Below are 9,901 nucleotides of genomic sequence, written 5' to 3' on the forward strand. Positions count from 1 at the left end.
CACGAAGAGGATCCTGTTGCCCAGTTGTCTGCCTGCCTCAGTTTCTTGGCACTGTAGCTAGACCTCCCAGAATTCTATCTCCAGAATCCTGTATAATCTCCTGGCTGTGGCCCAAAACCCAAAAATAAATAAATAAACAAATAAATAAATAAATAAATAAAACCTCTGCAAAGAAATGCTGATAAAATAAGATGGGATGACATAGATCACAGGAACTGAATACATGCAATGATGATGGACAAAGACTGGTCAAAATGAAGAGGACTGGAAGTGAAAGGAAGAGTGAACATTAAAAGATGGATCTAGCTGACTCTGTGTGAAAGAATATAACACAAGAGAACCATGCGTGCACTGTGTAAAATCAAAAGGTGAATTTATGTACCATTCTTGTACTGAACATAGCTGTCACTCCATCTGTGCCTGTTTGGATGCAGATTAGATAGACTCTTGATTCACATAGGCCTAACATACAGTGACTTAATGATCAAATTGGGTGTCTTACTTGGATATGTCCAAACTGAGAGTTTTTCTAGTGGTTTTGCCAATGTTGAAGATGTTGCTTTTTTCATTTCCACTGCACATGATGACTCACCGCTACAACAATTGGCTCCTTTCAACCCTTCAGAAACGGGAAGCAAAAGGATTGATAAAACCTGACATAGTTATTAGAAAGGAAAATGAGGGAGAAAGAAATCAGACCACATGTCCAAGAGAAGATAGATTTGAAAAATAAAATAGTTCCTGAGGTAATGCATGTCTTCCTAGGAAAAAACAGTGGCCTCTAAGATATCTCCACGCATCCTGTTTCTCTCTCTCCCTCAGATTCACTCCTTGGAGGATGTGAGAAGTGGCTTATGTGTCACCACGGAAGCAGGATGAACACAGGAGAGGTTTGGCTGTTATCTAGTTTGAACTGGACCAAGTCAGAGATCATCTGAGAGTACTACATGAAAATCAAAGACAAACTGCTTTGTCCTTGGTGTCTTTTCCTTTGTTCTTCACAGTGGATCTCAGAGTGTGGTCCCTGAATCAGTAAAATCTAGGAACCTGTGAGAGACTCAAACTCCCAAGTCTTACTCCTAAATTGAAAATTCTGGGGTTAGAGGCCAGCATTACATTATATTATATTAAAACATAAATTGTGTTTGAACAAACTCTGTAGGAGAACCACATATTAAATGCAAGGAAAGAGAAAAACAGAACATGTTTAAAGATATTTATTTTTTTCTTTTTTCTTCTAGCATTCTTTCCTCTTTTCTATCTACAACTCTCTGAGGCTAAAAGTTATGTTTAAGTTATGTTATAAGTTTGCTTCTCTTAAATTAATATATGAATTCCATAAAAGAGCAACTTTTCATCTCAAAAGCACTTTACAAACAAGCAAATAGTATACCTGTGAGAATAGTTCCTCTGGAATTAGTTGGGGAGAGGAAAGGAAATACAGCCTAATGGCTGTGTGCTCATAGTTCAATCCCTGGCACCATGTGGTCCCCAGAGTATTGTCAGATGTAATTCTAGAGGCACCCAAACCCCTCCAGGTAAGGCCCTGATGGCTTCCAAGCACTGTGGAGTCAGACTATTCTCGGGACCTACCATTGAATTGAGTGGGTTGACCAAGAATTGTTGAATGGCTTCATGAGGGTCCCTTTAAAATAAACATACACCAATTTTCAACCCTTGTTCCCATAAATGTAGTTCCCATGCTGTGGTTTGACACTGTCAAGTTCTGTTCTCCAAGCAGTAAAAGAAGAACACATTACTTTTCATTGTTTTGTATTATTCAGTTTCACATATCCACTTTTGCCAGAAATCTATGCCTCAATTTGATGAGCATGATCAAGTAGGACTTGTTCTCTGTTCCTGCCATGGTATGGAGGAAGTCTAATATCAAAAACAAAAAGAGTCACAAGTGGAGAATGTCTCATTCTGACTATGTTTCTATCTCAGCATCCTCAGTAAAGTGTATATTTCCTCTCTGATGACAAAGCAAAGATGCTGTTTTGAAGACAACATTACACCAAAACAGATTTATTTTTTACTTTTTCCTCCTGAAAACAGTAATCTGTCTTTATTCTTAATGCAAATTAGAATTTAGACAGCTCAATAGGAAAGATTTCTATCTTCATTCATTTAACACTAGTATATTTACATGAGTGACATTTGTATAATAAACAAAAAATGTGTGGGATGTTAAATCTTTATTATTGTCTAAAAGAAGTAACTCTAAGTATGCCATATTGATGTGAATGCAAGTTGGAAGTTGTCAAATTTTTTTTTGTGAATGGAGACTTTAGAAAGAAAGAGATAGAAATCTTGCTTCTGTATAATCTATTACCATCTACCCATTATTATAATCTCATTTAACATTCTGACATTATGAACAATTATCTTAAAATTTTTAATTTCATTATTCTTCTCATTTTGGATTTTCCACCACACTTATAGTAATCTTCAATCTCTAATCTCTAACATTCTAAGGCTCTAAAGCTGTATTCTGGGGCTGGTGCAGTGGTACTAGAGGTAAGGTGCCTGCCTTGCTTGCGCTAGCCTAGGATGGACCGCGGTTCGATCCCCTGGCGTCCCATATGGTCCCCCAAGCCAGGAGCGACTTCTGAGCGCATAGCCAGGAGTAACCCCTGAGCGTCACCAGGTGTGGCCCAAAAACCAATCAATCAATCAATAAATAAATAATTAAAGCTGTATTCTTTCCTTGCCTTATCTCAGGGGCTTTCGTCTTTTCTTGCAGTATATTTCCTCTATTTTTGTTTTTGTTTTTGTACCACATCTAGTGATACTCACAGCTTACCCCAGTTTAGTGCTCAGGGGTCAACTCCTGGTTGTTCTTAGCTGACCGTATGAGATACTGGATATCAAACCAGCGTTGGACTAGGCAAGAGCACTCCCCCCCCTCATTTTTTTTTGTAGTGTATGGCTTTATTAGTGCAATATATTATACCCAAGGACTATCCACTTGTTCTCTTCACTGCATAGCCTAGCCTAGCATTGTGAATGGTAACTCTGATGGGCAGCTGGGATGCTCTTTTCACAATTGTTTTGTGATTTTCAGAGGAAATACTGTGAGTGATATCTGCACAGTAAGATTTGTTGCACACGAGCAGCATTTCCTTGATATTGTGGACCAGGAACTTCCAGAAGCCACTTCCTCCTCCTCCTCCTCTTCCCCCCTCCTCCTCCTGCTTTTCTTCTTCTTCTTCTTCTTCTTCTTCTTCTTCTTCTTCTTCTTCTTCTTCTTCTTCTTCTTCTTCTTCTTCTTCTTCTTCTTCTTTTCTTCTTCTTCTTCTTCTTCTTTTTCTTCCTTTCTTCTTCTTCTTCTTCCTTTCTTCTTCTTCTTCTTCCTTCTTCTTCTTCCTTTCTTCTTCTGCCTTCTTTCTTCTTCTTCTGCCTTCTTTCTTCTTCTTCTTCTTCTTCTTCTTCTTCTTCTTCTTCTTCTTCTTCTTCTTCTGCCTTCTTTCTTCTTCTTTTCATCCCCCTTCCACTCTTCTCTTCTCCTCCTCCTCTTCTTCTCCTCCTCCTCTCCTTCTTCTCCCCCTCTTCTTTTCCTCCTCCTCTCTTCTTTTTCTTCTTTCTTCTTCTCTCCTACTCCTCCTCCTCTTCTCCTGCTCCTCTTCTCCCCCTTTCCTCCTCCTTCTCGTCTCTTGCTTTTTCTTCTTCTGCCTTCTTTTCTTCTCCTTTCCCTCCCCTCCTCCTCCTCTTCTTTCTCTTCTTCTCTTCTTCTCCTCTACTTCTCCTTTCCCTTCTCCTCCCCCTCTTCTCTTTCTTCTTCCTTCTTTTCTTCTTCATCTCCTCCTTTTCCTCCCCTCCCCCTCTTCTTCTTCCTCTCCTCCTCCTTCTCCTCCTCTACTTCTCCTTTCCCTTCTCCTCCCCCTCTTCTCTTTCTTCTTCTTCTTCGTCTCCTTTTCCTCCCCTCCTTCTTTTCCTCCTCCCCCTCTTTTTCTTCTCCTCCTTTTCTTCTCCTGCTTTTCTCCTCCTCCCCTTCTTCTTTCTTCTTCTCCTCCTCTTCTCCTCTTTCTTCTCCTCCTCCTCTCCTTCTTCTCCTTCTCCTCCTCCTCTTCTTCTTTCCCCCTCCTCCTCTTCTTGTTCTTGTTCTTCTTGTTCTTCTCCTTCTCCTCCTCCTCCTCTTCCTCCTCCTTCTTCTTCCTCCTCCTTCTGTAATCTATGCTGGGTATTGAGATCTGGCCCTTGAATCTTTGGCACACTGTGGACTTCTGCCAGTTCTTCTTAAACTTGACATAAAGATTGAACTGGTGCCTGATGAACTTCTTGGTCTTCTTTTAGAAAATCTTGGGCTTCAGTAGGGATCTGAGGGTCACTCTGGTGACTTCTAGCAGGAGATTGTGGCCACCTCTATTGGCAACACAAAGGAAGGACAAGGCCTTAATCCTTAATCCCTGTATCTCTCTGGTCCCTTTTTCCTTTCCTTGAAAGAACGGCATTATTTCTTACTCCAGCATTTTGGGGGCACACCTTTGCTGAGAATGTGGGACTGTGCATTGCCAGGGATCAATCCTGTCTCCCCCATAACAAGTAGTCCCTCGCCCTTTGAACTACTCCTCAGGCCCAAGTTTTACTTCTTCATTTCTCAATGGACTGTCTTTTCTTCAGAAAAGCCTTTCCTTCCATTGTCAATGATCTTCATAGTATGTTTAATTGGTACCTAGCATAGTGATGTCACATAGAAAGTTCTTTTTTTTATTACATTTTTTATTTAAGCACCATGAATACAAACATGATTATAGTTGGGTTTCAGTCACAAACAGTACACCCCCTTTACCAGTGCAGCATTCCCACCCCCAGGGCCCCTCTCCCTCCTTCCCATCCCCCTGCCTATATTCAAGACAGTCATTCTACTATAGTTTTGTTTGTTTGTTTGTTTTTCTGTTTTGGGGCCACACCCGGCATTGCTCAGGGGTTACTCCTGGCTGTCTGCTCAGAAATAGCTCCTGGCAGGCACGGGGGACCATATGGGACACCAGGATTCGAACCAACCACCTTAGGTCCTGGATCGGCTGCTTGCAAGGCAAACACTGCTGTGCTATCTCTCCGGGCCCTATAGTTATTTTTTTTTAAGTTCAGTAAGCTGTTATTTTCTTTCTTAAAGGATAAGTGTTAAAAAATACAGCAGTAAAGGTATGAATGTGGCGATTGCCATTGTGTACATAGGCCCAGCAAAATATTGGGAAAATGGAAAAAAAAATTCCTCGGCCTGAATACAAGGAGGCCTCACCTCAGAAGTTCATTGGCATAAGACCGACTCTGGGCTCCAGGCATACCAGTCTGTCCAACCCCTGAGTCATTCTCCATGGTCCCAGTGAGACTTTTTCACACTTTAGTTGTTGTTGGTATCAGGTTCCTATATTTAAAGATTCTGGATTCTATGTATTTCTTTCATCGAAGTCAGGCTGATATGGAGCGTCCTCTAGTTTCAGCACACCATTAGATGTGGAGCGATCTGCCCTGCAAGCAAGCTGTTGCTGAGTTGTCTGGGTGTTGAGAGCACTCTTTGTCAGGGTGTTGAGTAAGTCAATGCCAGAGCAGTGATAGGTCTTCCTGGTAGAGATTTGGATCCTGGTAATATTATAGACAATTGTGGTTGTTTCCATAGATGGTATTCATTGTTCAGGGGTGTATGGGCAATGCCCATTCTTCTGAGGCCTAAGCCAAATCATTATGCTAATGTTCAGGATATAAGGCCTAACTGCATTACAAAATTCATGTTCCCATCTTTATTAGATAAGGACTTGTTTGCATATGTAATATTTTCCCATTTTAATGTGCATCTTGGTCCGATGAATAAAGTCCAACATTCCCCATAACTACTTGGTTCAAACATGAATTCTATACAGAGATACTCTTCTACCAGCATTGCTTATTGAACAGATCTCAAAGGGGGAAAAGCGAACAAACAAAAAACCGGTGGGCAAAATTGTCACCATATAAGAGGTTTTTCAAAAGGAGTTATAGATGTTAAGGGAATACATCTAAAATATACAAAGGAGATACACATGTTGCTTTTATGTTTTAGAAATAGTTGGGGAGGGGAAGAAGGGTGTTGTTTCCAGAACACCACTTTGGTCTGTGATTTGGCCACCTGGAGTCTGTAAACAACTCCCAGCACTCCTGTATTAGGAAATGTCTTTGAGTGGGGGCATCTCGAGGAAACAGATTATAGTAGCAAGCACAGGTACCCAGTGAAGGGAGTTGGAGGATAGGAGTTTGTTGTTAATAAATTGATAGGAACAGAGTTTTGGTTTCTTCTCAGGCTGAGAGTCTATTTTTTCATTTTGGGAGCTGTCTGGCAATTAGCTTAAGAGAGGATGATAATCATAAGGAGAGAAGAGCTGAGGGTAAAAATGGTTACATGTGGAGTAATAGACAGTGGGATTGAGTGTAAAGGACTAGAAATGTAAGGTGGTGAGCCAATGGGGGAAGGGAATAATACAACATAGACATAGATGAACACATCTGATATACTATTTAACTATCTATACTGTATAATGCAAAGTGTATTAAACTATATGATATCCTATAAATCTACATAAATTTTACCTGCAGGGACAATAGCCCCCGAACGGTTTGTGAATGAGGATTAGTGGGAAGGAAAGTTCACCCGTCCCCTCCCCCAATCCACACATCTGGTGAAGGAGAGAGAAGGCTGTGGGGGGCAGCCGGAGGCAGCATCTTCCCCTAAGCTTAGCGAAAAAGCCTATAGCATGGAGCCCATGTTGTTCCCTGTGTTGCTTGCTAAAACTTCCGGCTCCCAGAGAGGTGTTTGGATCCTTAATTATGCTGAAAGCCAGAAATTCACCAGTCCCCTCCCCCTGGGTGCAGGATGAGGGAGGCCTGGTGCCCCTCTAAACTGTTCGCTGGCATCCACCTTGCTGGCACCCGGGGCAAGCGGCCAGAGGTAACCCTGGGGTCCGGGATGAAGGAGAGAGAAGGCTGTGGGGGACAGCCAGAGGCCGCATTTCCCCCTTAGTTTGTCCAAAAAGCCTTCAGCATGGAGCCATGCTGTTCCCCGTATTGCCTGTTGAAGCTTCTGGCTCCACATAGAAAATTCTTAATAAGTATTTGATGATTGGTTACCAAATTATATACAGAAGAATAAATGGGACTGAGAAATAAAGCAGTGAGCTAAGTGCATACCTTTCATACAAGATCTCTGGGTTTGATCCCTATCACCACATTGTTTCCTGAGCACTGCTAAATACTATTCCCCTGCGCAGAAAGCTGTGAGTAACCAGCAGTACTATCAGGTTGGCCCATTATTAAAAAAAAAGTAAAGAAGGGAGGAAGGGATGGGGTTTGATTTATAAACGACACATTATCCTGAAATGATAACATTACCATATATTTACTGAATTGAGTTATTCAGAAAATAGGCTGTATTCTAACATATCCAAACAGCTTGGCACTCATATTGCACAAATTCACAGGAAAATAACTGGTTTAGGCATGATAAAAATAAAAAGAACAACATTTTTGCAAGCTCACCTTCATCCATATCCATATTTTGGTGTCCTTTGACCTTAGTTTTCAGATCAGGGGTCTTACTTTTCAACAGATTTAGATTTTCAAGGTTGTTGTTTCTGTGAATTTAGGATTGATAAGTGTGTTTAAATATGACTTGTTGTCTTCTCTCTCAGTATTTCTTTCACAAATGGCTCCAGGAGGAGCTGATAAGGTGCTTACCCTTCAGCACAAGGGGAGCTTAAACAGCAGGAGTAAGGACAGCTCTCAGCAGCTTCTCAGTAGAACTGTGTGTGTGTGTGTGTGTGTGTGTGTGTGTGTGTGTGTACATGCTGTGGGGCAGCAATGAAGAAAAGGGACAGTCTGCTGGATATTAGGGCCTGGTCCTACAATCAGTCCCTTCTGCTCTGGAGTGTTCCCTGCTGTTTAGTCATCACGGCAGCTGCACATTCCTCCCACTAGTGGAATGCTGGCTTTCCCAGCCCTCTTAACTCGCACCAATGGCCACCCACAACTGCAGATGTCTTTCTGAAGGCACTGGTGTTTGTCAAGCATCACCAGAGTAAGAAGTCATGTTTGTCTGAAGGTCAGTTCAGATCAAATTCAATTTTGCATTTAAGAACCTCTCAGACCTTGGAAACATGGAAAGGTGCAAATGGCTGACAATTTCTAAAAGAAAAGAAATTTCCCTGACAACACCCTTGACAGGTGTTTTTCTGGCCTTTGTTTGAGTACTCACCTCCTCCACCCACAGCCCTCTTCATATCTGGGCAGGTCCCATTGTTGCTAGTTCACTTCCTCTTACCCTACTGAAGCTACCAAGCTGGACTTTCACCCTGTTTGTCTGTGTTCTGGAGCTATGTGGAATATATCTAATCTTTCTTCAGCTTAATAGTTCTTCAGACATTTGAAAACAGCTGTCAGATCCTCTCCCTTTGGTTCCCCCCCCCCCCCACACACACACACCTCTCCCGGTAAAGTATTCTCAGTTATTTCTATTGCATCACCCCACACTCTCCTAATTTGGAAAATGTATGGCAACAGCTCTAGGTAAACTTGAATTCTGTTCATGTGTTCATTTGGTTATTCCTTTTCAACTGTTCTTACTAAGGAGTAAAGATGATAAACCTTACAAAGAAGAAATGCCTAGTTCAATGAATATGTACTAGGAAGAGATTTGACAGAATAGGAAGCCAGCATAGGCTCTCTGAACTGATGGATGGTTAATACTCTTTTGCAGAATCATATATTTTATAATACATCTTACAAATTTTGATAATAAAAAATAGGGATAAGATTGTAACTCAGGTAAAGCACAAGCCTTGCATGCATGAGGCCCTCAGTTTGATGTCCTATCTCTACCCTCTATCCCCCTAAAAAGGTCATGGATAAAAAGAAAAGAAATTATTTAATTAAAACAGCTTTCTAATGAGATATTTTAAATTTATTTGTTATTTAAATCACCATGAGATACAGAGTTAAAAAGTTGTTGATAGCTGAGTTTTTGTTTTTGGTTTTGCTCAGGGTTTACTTCTGGCTCTGAACTTAGAAATTGTTCCTAGCAGAGCCCGGAGAAATAGCACAGTGGCGTTTGCCTTGCAAGCAGCCGATCCAGGACCTAAGGTGGTTGGTTCGAATCCCGGTGTCCCATATGGTCCCCCCGTGCCTGCCAGGAGCTATTTCTGAGCAGATAGCCAGGAGTAACCCCTGAGCAATGCTGGGTGTGGCCCAAAAACCAAAAAGAAAGAAAGAAATTGTTCTTAGCAGCCTCTGGGGACTATATGGGATGTCGGGAGTCAAACCACCATTCTTCTGCATGCAAGGCAAATGCCCTACCTCTATGCTATCTCTCCAGCCCTGATAACTGAGTTTTAATCATACAATGTTCCAATACCCAAACTTTTACCATTGTTCATTTTCCACTACCAAATACTCCAGTTACTCTCCTTTCATCCCACTCCTACCCGCAGCTTGATTTTATGGCAGACACATTTCTTCTCTCTCACTTTCTCTCTTTCCTTCACGAATTTGCGTGTCATCCTTGCGCAGGGGCCATGCTAATCTTCTCTGTATCGTTCCAATTTTAGTATATGTGCTGCTGAAGCGAACACCACTTTCTCTCTTTTCTCTTTTTTAAAATTTTTATTATTTAAAAATTTTATTTATTGATTGATTAATTGATTGGTTTTTGGGCCAAACCCAGCCCAAGGGTTACACCTGGCTCTGCACTCAGAACTCGCCCCTGGCAGGCTGGGGGACTATATGGAATGCCAGTAATCTAACAGGGTTCCTCCTGGGTCCCTCCTAGTCGTATGAAAAGCAAATGTCCTACTGCTGTGCTATCTCTCCGCCCCTCCTTTTCTCCTTTTTCCTTTTTAGTCATTGTGGTTTACAGTATTGTTACTGAAGTGGT

The 9,901-nt window shown here is 41.6% G+C and overlaps 1 non-coding gene and 1 pseudogene across 1 annotated transcript; both read right to left on the bottom strand.

Annotated features, from left to right (window-relative positions):
* Positions 1–206: 206 nt before the first annotated feature.
* On the bottom strand, positions 207–4,454 carry LOC126013947 (60S ribosomal protein L32-like; annotated as a pseudogene).
* A 5,038-nt stretch (positions 4,455–9,492) lies between these two features.
* LOC126027047 (U6 spliceosomal RNA) lies at positions 9,493–9,599 on the bottom strand. The gene has a single exon (XR_007502188.1). It is a non-coding gene; the product is annotated as a U6 spliceosomal RNA (small nuclear RNA).
* Between the last annotated feature and the right edge of the window lie 302 nt (positions 9,600–9,901).

The sequence above is a fragment of the Suncus etruscus genome, chromosome 1, assembly GCF_024139225.1.
Source record: "Suncus etruscus isolate mSunEtr1 chromosome 1, mSunEtr1.pri.cur, whole genome shotgun sequence".
Lineage (NCBI taxonomy): Eukaryota > Metazoa > Chordata > Mammalia > Eulipotyphla > Soricidae > Suncus > Suncus etruscus.